At 55.0% G+C, this 14,156-nt stretch overlaps 1 protein-coding gene across 9 annotated transcripts in view; it reads right to left on the reverse strand.

Moving 5' to 3' along the window:
- ADCY7 (adenylate cyclase 7) overlaps positions 1 to 14,156 on the reverse strand; it is a 59,272-nt gene that overhangs the window by 31,856 nt on the left and 13,260 nt on the right. Inside the window, exon 1 of one of the 9 annotated variants that reach the window (XM_053210505.1) lies at positions 12,609 to 13,514. The exons of 7 other annotated variants lie outside the window; for them this stretch is intronic. The gene's annotated coding sequence lies outside the window, so the exon portion shown is untranslated. Of the gene's footprint in view, positions 1 to 6,552; positions 6,647 to 12,608; positions 13,515 to 14,156 lie in introns of those variants that run through there. One more of the 9 variants, XM_053210506.1, reaches the window with a different exon arrangement.

Raw genomic sequence — 14,156 nt, forward strand, 5'->3', positions numbered from 1 at the left:
AAATGAGCCCAGAAAGAAGGCTGTTTCCAGAGCTGAGGAAGCCCATGGAGTCCAAATAGAAGAGACAGAGGCATAAAGCAGTCAGGGTCCCCCCACGAACCTTCTAGTTCATCTTGCCACCTCCTGGTGACAGCCTACAAGGCCACGAAGCAGGGGCAAAAGCCAAAGTGCCCAGTGATGTGAGCCCTCCAGCCAGCCCTGCTCCCCATCACGCTTCCCCAGGACCCCCAGGCTGACTTTACACTAGCTCCCAGGGTCCACGGACTACCCATCAGTCTCGGATCCAGAAAGTCCAGCTCTGCCACCAACCTGCTCTGTAACCCTGGGCAAGTCCCTTGCCCCATCTGGGCCTCGGTTTTCCTTCTTGCAAAGGAATGGTTCTGTCAGACCTCTGAGACCCGGAGCTGGGCTGGGCTGGGCGTGGAGTCTGAATCATAAAACGACAACAAGCCTAAGGGGACAGCCTGGGTGTTGTCACCTGGCCCCAGAGGGCTTATTCTAGGGGTAGGGATTATTCTTTGTACCTGAAATCCTCCCTGCCACTTCTCCTGTGGATTAAGTCTCAGCATAGTCAGTGTCTCCTTTAAAATACAAATGCCTCATTCACCCCTTACCTCCCAGGCTCCAGCTGGCAGGGATAAGAAATGAATTTTGCTATCTCCTATGCCGATTCGAATGATGGTTAGTAACCGCCTGGGGAAAAATCGTTCATTCATTCATTCATTCATTCATTCATTCATTCATTCGTTTATTCATTCACCTTGAGAGAGATCCATGCATTCATTCGTTTAATGGACGTATACTAGCACCTTCTATGTGGCTGGCACCAGGCCAGATGCCAAGAGGAAACTATGCTCCAGGCACAAGTTCCCCGAAGGCAGAGACCTCAATGCCGGCCTCTCCCAGGTATCTGTACAGAGTGGGGGTCCATGCAACAGTGCTTATTAACTAATGGATCAACCAAGGATTGCCGGAAAGAACATTTTCCCTGGCTCTGGCCTGAAATCCCACCGTCAGTGATTCATTCCTAAAGTTAAGCACTGCCCTCACGAAGCTCCCTCCTTAAAATGAACACACTTTGGGGGCACCTGGGTGGCTCAGTCGTTCAACTCTTGGTTTTGGCTCAGGTCATCATCTTAGGGTTCATGAGTTCGAGCCCCACATCGGGCTCTGTGATGACCGTGCAGAGCCTACTTGGAATTCTCTCTCTCCCTCTCTCTCTCTCTTAATAAACTTAAAACATTTTTTAATAAATAAAATAAAATAAAATGAACACACTTTCAGGCCCCCATTCAACACATTTCTGACCTCTTTCCCCTTGATAAGGAAGGACAGAAAGGGCTAGTCTACAGGCACCTTACCAGGTGCCAGTCCTGCCCAGGCTGGCAGGACAGAGGTCTAGCCACTGACTTCACACTTTGCCCAGGGCCCCACCCAGACAGCCAGTGGTGAGGAGGCATGAACGGGGTTGGGAGATAGGGGACGGGATCCATTTCACAAAGCCATAGATATACCCCAGAGTAACCACTGAACTGGAGTGAGCAAGAAGGATGTAACTACCCTGCCAGTATCCTGTTGAAAGAGACAGCAGAGCCCAGAGGAGAGAGAACAAGCTGGAGTCATAATTTATACCAAGATGATTTCCAAAGACAGCAAGAAACCATGAAAGAATGTTCATACAATGCTGTAGTGGGTCAGTCCTTTCTGACCTGACACAGAAAAGACTAATCAACTCCCATTACATTTAAAAAAAACTACTCCAGGGGTGCCTGGCTGGCTCAGTCAGACCAGCATGCCACTCTTGATCTCAGGGTTGCAGGTTTGAGCCCACTCTGGGCATAGAGCTTACTTAAAAACAAATAAGTAAATACACTTATTAAAAATCTACTACATTAGGGGTGCCTGGGTGGCTCGGTCGGTCAAGCATCTGGCTTCAGCTCAGCTCATGATCTCACTGTTCCCAAATTCAAGCCCTGCATCAGGCTCTGTGCTCACAGCTCAGAGCCTGGAGCCTGTTTCAGATTCTGTGTCTCCCTCTCTCTCTTTCCCTCCCCTGCTCACACTCTATCTCTCTCTCTTAAGCTATTAATAGCAAAATCAAAAGACAAATGAGAAATTGGGGAAATATTTACAACTCTTATCATAAGGAGCTAACCTCTCTCATATGTAAAAAGTTCCCACAGATCAAAAAGAAAAAGACCAATCATCCAATTAAAAAAAAAAAAAATGGGAGAAGGGTATGGATAGAAAGTGCACAGAAAGGCAATACAAGTGGCTGTTAAACATTTAGGAAGAAGCTAACCTCACTCGTAATAAAAAAAAAAAAAAAAAAAAAAAAACACACACACAAATTAAAACTACTACGGAAAATCATTTTTACCTATCCAATTGGCAAAGATCAAAGCATTTATATGCAACACAACAGGCAGTCACACAGCCTTGGCAGGAGTGATTCAGCATAACCCCCAGGGGTGGGGCTGGAGATTTAGTCGTATGTAACAAAATCACTCCTGCACACACAAACCTTTGATGTAACAAAAGTCCTTCAAGTAATTTACCTTACAAACACTGTCACAGATGTAAAATGACACATGTACAAGATTATTGTTGTAGCATTACAATAACAAAAGAAGATGGTGTGTCTGCCAGTTAGGAGATAGTGAAATAAATCACAACGCACCCTTCCTGTGGAATACTATGCAGCCGTCAAAAGGGTGCAGCGGTGTGAACTGAGCTGTCCCAGGGTGTTCTGTGAAAAATCCACATGGCAACAGCAGTGTCTGGAATGGGTAATGCCTAAACCAGGATACAGGATAACCAAAACTGATGCTTTGGTGGAATGAGTGAACCTTCAGTTTGTTTCTATTGTCGTAATGCAGCTTGTGCAATTAAAAGGAAGTTCTTGGGGAGCGCGTGGGTCAGCATCCGACTTTGGCTCAGGTCATGACCTCATGGTTCGTGAGTTCGAGCCCCACATCAGGTTCTCTGCTGTCAATGTAGAGCCCACTTTGGATCCTCTGTGTCCCTCTCTCTGGCCCTCCCCTCACTCTCTTTCTGTTTCTCAAAAATAAATATTAAAAACAAACAAACAAACAAACAAAAACAGAAGTTCTTGGGGTGCCTGGGTGGCTCAGTTGGTTAAGCATCTGACTCTTGGTTTCAGCTCAGGTCACGATCTCACAGATCGTGGGTTCAAGCCCCACGTTAGGGTCTCCACAGACAGTGCAGAGCCTGCCTGGGATTCTTTCTGTCTTCCTCTCTCTCTGCCCTTTCCCTGCCCACACGCTCGCTCACTCTCTCTAAAATAAACAAACATTTTTTAAAAGTTCTTAATACAAGATGCAAGATCTACTGTATACATAGTGCCTATAGCCAACAATACTATATTGTACTCTTCAAATTTTTCCACGAGGGCAGACCTTACATTGAGGGTTCTTATCACACTACTGCGATTATTACTACTAGGAGTAATAATAACAATAATAATAATAAAGGGGGCAAAAAGAAACTTTCGGGAGTGAGGAATACGTTTGTGACATAGATTGCCATGATGGTGTCAGAGGGGAATACTTATCTTCAGCTTATCAGCTGCATATATTAAATATGCACAGCTTTTTCTATGTCAATCATACCTCAATAAAGTGGTTTTAAAAATAAACTAAACACGTGAGGCACCTGGCTGGCTCAGTTGGAAGAGTGTGCAACTCTTGATCTTGGGGTTGTGAGTTCAAGCCCCACGTTGGGTGTAGAGACTACTAAAAACACAAATAAATAAACTTAAAAAAATAAACTAAAAAATAAAGACTCTATTAGAAAAATTCAAGGGCAACAGAAGGTGACTGATAATTAAAGGGACGCATATACAAACATGGAAAGACATGTTCCTGGCATCTTTATTGGCGTGGGGGTGTGTGGATCTACATATATAAGTATGTATGCAAATACATAAAAAAATAGAACCTGTTTACTGGGCGCCTGGGTGGCTCAGTCGATTTCGGCTCAGGTCACAATCTCACTGTTCAACACAGAGCCTACCTGGGATTCTCTCTCTCCCTCTCCCTCTCTGCCCCTCCTCTGCTCATGCTCACTCTGTCTCTCAAAATAAATAAACTTAAATAGAACTTGTTTTAAAAAAAATAAAGGAAGGAAGGAAGGCAGACAGACAGACAGACATCCGTCTCAGGCCCATCAAGTGTCAGTTGCACACCCCGGAGAGTTACTTCTCATCTCTGTGCCTCAGTTTCCTCATTTGAAAAAAGCGAGACTAAGTTCTGACCCTGCAGGGCTTCTTTGAGAGGATTCAATGGGGGTAAGGCACGCAGGGTGTCGAGGCTCCACCCGACACAAAGTACCCAAGTCGAGATAACAAGTATTACCAAGTTGGCAGAAAGGGCTGTGGGGTCTGGGAGGCAGGGAGCGGGGCACCTGCCCCTTCCCCTCCCCGATGACCCAGTCGTGAGCTCCGGCCCTCTACTCTGCCCTGGGAGTGGCCTAGCCTAAAAGTGGTCAGCACCTAAAAATTGCTACCTGGGGCCCTAAGCAGCAACAGGGGCTGATGCCCCCGTGGGGTGCCTGGCGGGGCCTGGAAAGAGAGGCCGTCCAGCCCCCCAACCTGGGCCCTAGGGGAGGTGGACAGTGTCAGAGAGAACTGCCATCTGGCATCCCAGGCAGCATGGGGACCCCACCCCAAGGCTTGCAGGCCTGCTTCAAGGAGAGAAAGCAGAACACCTGCCCTCAGGACAGGCTCTGCAACCTCTGAACCCAACTAGAGAGACTCCCAGCGGCCTCTGGCCTCCCTCGTCTGAGAACCTCCACCTCAGTGAGCGCCTGTCAGGAATAGGCAGGGGCAAGGCCCACGCAGCCCATGCCCCCGCAGCCCATCCCCCCCGGGGTGGGGGTGTGGGTGTGGGTGGAGCTGCTCTCACTCTGTTTCCAGCTGGGGGCGGACTCTGGAATCCTAACCTACTTGTTCAAAGCCCCCTGGCTGAAAAGCAGGAGAGCTGGAATTCAAACCCAGACCTGCCCTACTCCAAGGCTCCAGCTCTTTCTTAACCCTCCGTCTACATTTCCTGAGGCGTGCTGCCCACCAGCAGAGCCACGAAGAGCTACACACACATGGCCAGCCCCACCCACACTGGACTCTGGTCACAGGCAGTGAAGGGCTTGACATTCTCCTCCTCCTCCTTTAAAGAGTCCCTGTATACGTTAGCAATTAAAGGCTCTGAGAAGTCCTGCAGAAAAGAAACCTGCTGAGTTAAACACAGCTAAACATTCCCCGGTCTGTTTGGTTCAAGGGACTCTTTTTTGCATTAATTTCCAATGAACTCCTTTTGGGAAATGCTGACTGTGGAGTCTCGAAGATAGCTCAGAGCTCCTCACTGGGCAGCTGTGTCCCAGAGAGCCAACTATCTTCCCCTCTCCTGACAGCCTGGGGAGCTCCCTCTGGCTGGGGGCTCCGCTCTCCCACCTCTACCCGACCCTAGGTTGGGCTGGATGGACACACAAGGGAAGGACAAGCCAGTGCAACTGCTTGTGGGCCAGGGGACCAGCCCTAAGCTTGGCCTCTGGGGTAGGGGTGAAGGGAAGATGGGAAGAAGGCCTGGATGCACAGTGGCCTCCCTCAGGCAGTTTTAAGTTGGGGAGCAATCTGCCCTGCAGAATTGAGAAAGCAAGAAAGTGCTCTAAATACCAACCAGGAAAAGACCCTCCTGCGTCTCTTGGCTACACTTCCTGCCTCTCTCAGGTAATGCAGGAAAGTAGCCCACCTGCCAGAGGCAAAGCAGTGCAGGGGACAGAGCCCTGGGCCGAATGTCAGGAGACCCAAGCTAGAGTGGGAGCCTTTACCCACTCTGGTCCGGTCCCACTCAGACTAGCAAGCTGGCCACAGAGAGGTCAGTGGGAAAACCAGACAGTAAGACATCCTTGCCCAGAACTCAGCAGGCCATGCTGGAGGGGCCATGGCCTCCCCCAGCCATCCATGGAGCCCAACAAGACATCACTATCTAGTTTGGGCCCCCGAAGCCACTGCCTCATCCACAGACACCCCCCCCCCCCATATGGCTCCCACAGCACCAGACAGCAGAGTGCCCGGCTCTAACCCAAAGTGCTGAGATCCCACTTCCTCAAGGCTTCCTGAGTACCTGAGCGAGGCCAAGGGGGCACGTGATGGGCAGGGGGCGTTGCCTGGTGAAAGCCCAGCCCAGAGCCCGGAGGAGCCCTTCTGCAGGGGAAGCAGGCCTAGCCGACCTCCCTTACCCCCAAACCACAGCCTGGCCTCTGTAACTACACCCACACGGGGGGCTCAGGAGACCCTCCCTACAGCTCAGTTGTCCCTAGAGCTAGGCCCCCCATTCCTGGTTACTTACTCCTTCCTGCCACAAACCCCTGCCTTCCAGAGCCAGACTCTGGCTGGGTACAGGAAGCCGCTGTGATGGATCCCCAGTCCACAGCAGCCCCATGCACCCCTAAACACAAGCTTCTCCTTGGGATAGCCTGCCAGAGCTTCTTGCACCTGTCTGGGTCCCCAAGAACACCAAGCCCAGTTGTGCTCACCCCCTGGCCAAAAACCTCCTCCGGGGCTTCCAGAGGCCTTCTTCGTGACTGCACACTTTGACTTATTTCAGTTCCCCAAACAAGCCCCACCCTCTTGTCTCCAGGCTCTGGCCGCTTAAAAGCACAGCCTACCTCCCCACCCCAAAAACTCCCTCTGCCTGGCAAACTCCTGCCCAACCCTTCAGAGCCAGGCCCAGCCACCACCTTCCACAGGAGGGCTGCCCAATTCCCTCCTAATCCGGATTCAGTGCCTGGCTCTCCCTTCCCAGTGCCTGTGTGGAAACACAGGACACCTGGCCTGTCACTGCCCGGCTACCTGATGCCTCCCCCAAGGCTGATGTCTGGCTACTCATTGCTCAGCTTCCAAAATCTGCCTGGTACACAGGGGAACACTTAAACCCAAGCCCCACAGACTGAGACAAATACAGCCCATGCTGAGCAGGCACTGGGGGCTGGTCCCAACCCCAGCATCCCTGTCCCCATCTGCATGAGCTCGGGCAGGTCACCTGCCTCTCAGCCTGGGTTTCTCACCTGAGCAGTGGGGAGCTTGCCAGTTTATTCTGGCCGTGAAATGACCTCATGGCTATAAAAACTCCTCCTAAATCCAGAAACTTCACACACTTAAGGGGGCCAAACTTGTGTTACTTCAACGACAGGAAAGCACCCCCCCACCCCACCTCCCACTGCCATGGTGCCCATGCTCCTCCATCCAACAAGTGCTCACTGAGCCCCTGCCCACTCCAGGTACCAGGTGACAGGCTAAGACCATGATAAGCAAGGTCCCTTGGACAGCGTGTGTTGTCGGGGAAGAGGAGACAAATGTAATAAATGAGCCACATGAGGAAGAGAAATGCTAGGATGAGCAAGGAGCAGCCTGGGGCTGAGGAGTCAAGAAGGCAGGAAAGCCTCAGGGACCAAACATCAGAGGCGCTGTGTGACCATGGGCACATTCATTAACCTCTCTGGGCCTGTTTCCTCACTCAAAGAATGGGCTGGTAATGGTACCTAATGCTCAGGGACTTCACAGAGAGGCTAGTACACAGGGTCTGCCATCAGGTGGGGTCACCCCAGTGGCTCCAAACACAAGTTGGGGCGGGGGGAGGGGCGGGCAGCCTGAGAAACCTTGATTGATATCAACAGGCACTGGGAGACACCCTATAAATCCCGGGGGTCCTGACACCCCCCCCCCCCAAAGGTAGCCCTTCCCTTGCTCCCCTGCCCAGAAAGCAGGGCCAGACAAAGGATGCAGAAGTGCTGGTCCCTGCCCTGGGCACTACCTGGTGCTAAGGCACCCCCTCCCCGGGGGGCCTCAATGGTGGCTCCAGGGAGTCTGGGTGTTTCAAAAGAGGATGCCTCCCCATTAGTCTGGGTCCCCCATTAAAGCAGTGCCTCCAGCTGACTTCAAAGGGCTCCTCCTCCCCGAGCCAGATGGGGCCCGAGGGAGACAGGTGTGGGAGGCCGGGAGCAGGGACTGGCAGAGCCAGGAAGACCCTGGCACACACTGGCAGGGGATGTGCAGGAGGGGGGGGCAGCCTGCCTACTGCAAAGATGGGGAGGCTGAGGCTAGGAGGGGGAGACGGGTGGCCCCTCGTCCACATCCCCACCACTTAATGAGGCCTGAGGAAACCGTGCCTCCAACAGAGCTCTGATCAGGAAAATGCACACCAGCCCCAAAGCTGTGAAGCCCGTTGGGGCTGTTTTCCCATCTGTGCAGGGAGGGGCTGTGCCCCATGCTCCTGGGCCTCTCCCTGCTCAGCCAGCCAATGACACCAGGAGCCATCCACCCAAGTCAGCTGGTCCCAGAAGCAGTGAGACTGAGCCACTAACCAGGGGCAGGAAAGGTCCCTGCAGGGGACGGCAAGGGCCTAATCCTAGAAGACAAAGAGGTCCCCACCAGCATATTCTGGGTCCTAAGAGGTGGTTGGTGGCACCGCCTACTACATGCATCCCCTGGGGGCCTCCTGTTCCCTAGAAGCCAGGCCTGCTGTGCTGCAACCCCAGGAGGACACAAGCTCCTCCTTGGGCCATGAGTACTTCCGTCCAGGAAGAAGCGGGAGGAGGTAAGCCTGGGGTACCAGGTACATGTCTGAGAACTGGGGTACCCGCGACAAAGACCTCAATTTGTTTCTTTTCCTTTGGGCACAGTCACGGGTAAATGCTTCCAGTGGTTGCTGTAGGGAGGGGTACACACAGGGGAATAACAGGGAGAACGGACAGAGGAGGGTGTCCCCGGTGTCCCCTGACACCGGCACCCACGGGGGGGGGGGGATTTTCACAGAGCCCGGGCGGAGGGAAAGCTGCCAGGCGACTGACTCCAGAGCAGACCACTCGAGCCTCCTCAGCCCCCGAGCTTGAAGACCCCGAGGAGGGGGCCTCCACATGGGTGACACGGGCCAGGATGGGGTATGAGGTAGGGAAGCCCTGAGCAGAGGGGCTGCATGGACAAAGGGCAAGAGAGAGGCAAGCAGCGTGCTGACCCCGGAGTACATGAGAGGCCACGAGAGGTGGGACTGGACCAGCACGGTGGGCTGGGACCAGAGGACCCCAGAAGCCAGGAGAAGGGGTTCAGATGTGACACCAGACGGGAGAAACTGGCCAAGTGTGTGCATCGGAGGAACCCAGGAACCCCACAAACCCCTTCTCCAGGGCTCAAGGTCGGCCATCCTACCCCATCTGGACTGTCAGTTTCCCCTCCCATACAGCACTTGGCTGGTGTTCAGGCAATGCCCATGGCACAGACCTGTCTGTCAATGTGATCAGCAGATGGTGGGAGAAAGGATGACCTAGTATCATGGGGAGAAGGGTCACCAAAGAGGAACTGAGCCCACCTCTGACCCAAGTCTCGTCCTACCTCACCCCAGCGCCTAGGGGGCTTCCAGGGGAACATCAGGGAGTGGAAGGTGCTTCAGCCCAGGTCTGCACCCAGGATCTGGCAACACCCCAGGCATGATGTGGCCAGCTGTGAACTCTGTGGGCAGCGGCAGGTCGAGCCAGATGCCGACGGTTGCTGGGTGGGCGCCCTGCCACCCTCCCTGGGGGGTGGGGGCTGGAAGAGCCCTGTGGGTGAGTGGAGACTGCAAGCCAGGGCAGGGGCAGAGCTGGAGGGCCACCGGGCGGGGGAGCAGGCTGGCAGCACTCAACACACACAGGCCGCCAGGGAAACCCCAGACATGGGTGTGCTGGTCTCAGACGGCTGGGCAGAGTTTTTCATGCATATTCCAGTCCCCCAGCAACCTGCCTGGGCACTGTCACCTCATAGAGGAGGGGACTGAGGGACTGTGAGACAGCAGTTAGCCCAAGGGCTGCAGGCTACCAGGGAGGCCTCTCCCACCTGAAACAGGACAGGCGGAGGAGAGCCCCCAACACAGCTACATGACAGCGATCACACCTCCCCCGGAGCCGGGGCTCTCCTGCACCAGGTGCAACATGTCCCCCCTTGTTTAAGCCTATAACCGCCTGAGCAGGAACCACGAGAGACACAACTTACAGATGCAGGAAACTGGCTCAAATCACCTGGGTCACCTCACATGCTGCTGGAAACAGGCAGAGTGGGGCCCGGAGGCAGGGGGCTGGACCCAAGGACCTCCAGAAGACCCCTGGCTTCTCTGGCTGTTCAGATGTGATGGTCTCATTCACTGAGCCAAACTAACCCCCAGCTCGTAGCTAGCTACGCAGGTCTCTTCAAGCACACGAAATGCCTAACAGGCCCACCACCCACGCTTCCCTCCCATCCCTGAGACCCGACCCCACGCAAGGCTGGAATCAGCCACTCCCACTCGAGCGTCCAGCGTGACCCGCTCTGCCTGCTCCCTCAGCAGCCCCAGAACGGTCCCAGCTGGATGAAGCACTGCCCTCTGCCCAGGCCCTGGAAGATGGAAAGTTGCCACCAGCGGACTGTCAATGCGCCCCACACCCCCTTCCTCCAGGACAGGAGAGAGGTCAAGGACACTGAGGGATGGGCCACCCATCACCTCTCGATGACCTCCAGTATGGGAGGATGGCAAGTCATGGAAAATCCAAAGGGTCAGACCATCTACCGCCAGCTGAAGCAGGACCCCAGCACATGACCCAGGAGGCACGGCCCAGCCGCGGGGGAGCCCTGACCCAGCCCCCGCCACCTTGCAGTGGGTGCAGACAAGGGTCAGGCCAGGCCTGCAGGGTGGGGGACCCAACTCAGAGGAACCTGATTCCTCCTTCCCCACGGTGAGGATCATGTCCTACTAACTCTTCAAAGCCACCCAGAGCCCCTGCTCAGCTTTGCCCCACGCAGCCTCTCCAAAGAAGGGGCACTGTGCCCTGACCCCCTATAGGCCTCAGACATGGCCGCTCTCCATGACAGGCAGTGTATACACCTGGACAGCCCTGGGGACTGACTCGCTGTGTGACCCGGGACAAGAAAGTGCCCCTCTGGGCCTCTGTCTTCTCCTCTGCAAACTGGGGGGCAAAAGGCACCTACCACAGGGTAGAGGTGAGGGGAGCAGGAAATGGGTTAAACCAAGAGTTATAAACTGTAAAGGGGGGTGCATGTCCTCACAACCACATCAAATCTGACCGGTATCTCCTCCTGAGAAGCACCTTTGGCCTATTTAGAAGCCCTGCTCCTGCCCCTTCCTTCCCACCACTCACTGCCTAGGCCCTCCCTGCACCAGCCCCCATTGCTGTAGGACCCACAGGAAGACCTCCTCTCTTGAGACCCACTCCTGGCAAAGGGGCCCTTCGAGGCCACCCCTCCCCTCCCAGCCCCCAGAAAACGGCTGCCAGTAAACGGCCACTTCTTTTCACTAAAACATTACAGGAGGCTCTTCCCCCACACGGTTCACACCTTCCCTTCTGAGGGCCCAGAATCCGGAACAATCTGACAGCCTCCCCTCCTCTGCACCCACACCTCACATCAGAAGCCACAGGAAAGCCCCAGAAGGCCCCTAACCTGGAGGTGGGGAGACCCACAGCTTGGTTAGGAACAGACCCTCCCAGAAGAAACCCTCCCAGACTTTCGATTCCGCGGACACATGCACATCCGGCCGAGCCGGTCACTTCACACTTCCTCTTAAGTCTGCTCACTTCTCGTTTCCGTATCTTCTTTAGCTTTGTCCCAGGCAAAGGGACATCATGAAGTCACAGATCCAAGGTCCTATTTATAGGATGTGTTTTTTTTTTTCCTTTTCCTAAAACACATTAAAATAGATACCTAACAAATTTTAAGCATGTTCATCCATATGCGGCCTAAAACCACCACAGGGCCCCCGTCTGAGAAAAGCTGGTCTAGTCACTCTCTAGGCGGCCACCCTCAGGCCGTCCACCCGCATGTCTGTGGCAGACAGCCCACGGCCACACAGACATCCGAGCAGAGCCCGCCCAGACTCCGGCCAGGCCTCGGGGCCAGGGGCCCCGTGCATGGAGGCCCAGCCCAGCCCTCTGCTTTCCTCACCCCTCCGCTCCCCTCCCCCAAGCGCTGGCCAGAGAGGAAGCGCCCAGTGCCAGCTGCCCTGAACCCCAGGTAGTGACACAGAAGCGAAGCACCTGATCTGCCCTGTGTACATGTGTTTGGAGGAGCACACAGAATGATCCAGAAGGACCTAGTCCCAGTGGTGCACACTGGTCCCCAGGGGCCTTAGACTGGGAGGGGCTGGAGGGAAAGGGAGACCCTTCCACTTCCCGGGGTGTCTTGCTTCTCTGTCTCTGGGGCATGTAGCACTTTCAGAGTTTGTCTGGGGGCTATTCATTTTTACTTCACAAAAGAAGTTGATTGCCCTTCCCCCGACAATCCTTCCGTCACTGAGAACAGAGAAGTGGGCTTGTAAGTGTGAAATTACAACCCTGTAAGGCAGAGCGGGCATCTGCAAGTCCACGGTTCCCAGACGTCCAGGCCCAACCCCCCCCACCCCGCCCCGCGGTCATGACGGCACCTCCTCGTCAAGCTGGGCAAAGCCCATGACCAGTGTCTCTGGTCCTGTGTCCGGGAGCCGCCCCACCCCCCGCGGCCCAGACCCTGTCCCGCCCCCGCCCAGCCCGGGCCGCTGGGACAGATGGCGCCCCATCCCCACAGCCCGCTTTACCTGGCTCTCCTCCGGGGCCCCCGGACGGCCAGGCCAGGGTCTGAGGAGCCAGCGTGGAGGTGGGCCGTCCCTCGCCCGCCCCTTCTCGGCCCGCGTCCTGGCTCACACATGCGAGGCCGACTTCGCCCGGCTACCTAACGAGAGCAAGTCGCATCTGGGACCCACAACTTCCTGCTCCGCAGCAGCCGCCTCACAAAAGCTACAGCCGAACCCTCAGCTCAGCGCCTCCGGGGCTGTAGGGGGGGGGCCGCTCCCAGCTGCAGCGGGGCCCTCAACACAAGTGGGGGGAGGCATTGGGCCAGGCTCCTGGCTCCAATGACTTCATGGAAATTGGAAGCTTTAAGCTGGAACAATTTTCAACAAGTGAAAATAAAACGAGCACCAAGCCTCCGTTAGAAGGCCAGGACGGCTGGAGGCCAGGAGCAAATGCATCCTTGATGAGAATTAAAAGTGAGAGAGCAGCCTGGCACAGAGCCTCGTGCTGGTTCTGCCACTCACAGACAGGCCATGAGCCTCAGTTTCGCCACCCACCTAGTGAGGGGGCTTCATCCGTCTCTGAGAGGCCAAAGGTCTCCAGCCTCATCTGCTGCCTTTCCATCTCCCAGCTGCCCCCATGCCTGGAGCCCCTATTCCAAGCAGCCGAGCCCCCAAAGAATCCCAACAGCCCTGGGCCCCAGGATGCCAGGAATCAAGCCCCTTCTGCTTTGTCAGCCCTCAGTTTCCCCCACTGGGATCATGTGGTGCTCAGCTGTGAGGCGGCAGTTATGAAGGGCTGGGAAGCAGGGAGCGGAAGCCTTCCAAGACAGAGGAAGAAGGCACTGCTGGTCCTCAGTCACCCACTGAGCATGTGACCTGGGGGCCTGGGATCACTTTCTACCTTTTATCCTGACAGCAGAACCTACTGTTTGGTAACAAAGTGGAGAACAGAACCCGATTTTCCCAGCTGACACTCCCACCCTCCCCAGACCCCCCTTTCAGCTCCCTCCTCAGAGGAGGCAGTGGTCAGACCCTTCCCTTCCAACCTGCTACAGCCCCAACCCCGGCCACTGGGCACCTGACACCCCAGCCCTCAGACAGACTTCAAGGTCCTGGCAGACAGGATCTGTGCACACAGGCTAATGTGCTTTACGACCAGCATTTCGACACTGACTGTGTGCTGGCATTGGGGACGGCCTCACATAACTGCCCATCAGCTCCATAAGGAAGGTCCTGCTATTATGCCCCTTCTACAGAGCAGGAAACTGAGGCTCAGAGACGCCACTCACTTGCCCAAGCACACACAGCTAACAAAAGGCACAGCCAGGATTCAAACTCAGGTCTATCTGACTCTGTGGTCAAACACTCACCTGTGACCATCCTGGGGCCAAAGAAAGGCTTCCCTGAGGACAGGCTACTCACTACCCCCTCCTCAGTGAGTACCCTCACCAGAGACCTCTAAGCCCTGGTACTCAGTGCTCCTAAACTTGCCGAACAAACTCCCCCAAAGGGGGGCAAGCTCAGGCTTTCTCAGCATCAGCCCAGGAACTGGTTTCTGTTCACTCCAGGTGC

The sequence above is a fragment of the Acinonyx jubatus genome, chromosome E2 (genome assembly GCF_027475565.1).
Source record: "Acinonyx jubatus isolate Ajub_Pintada_27869175 chromosome E2, VMU_Ajub_asm_v1.0, whole genome shotgun sequence".
NCBI classification, from domain to species: domain Eukaryota; kingdom Metazoa; phylum Chordata; class Mammalia; order Carnivora; family Felidae; genus Acinonyx; species Acinonyx jubatus.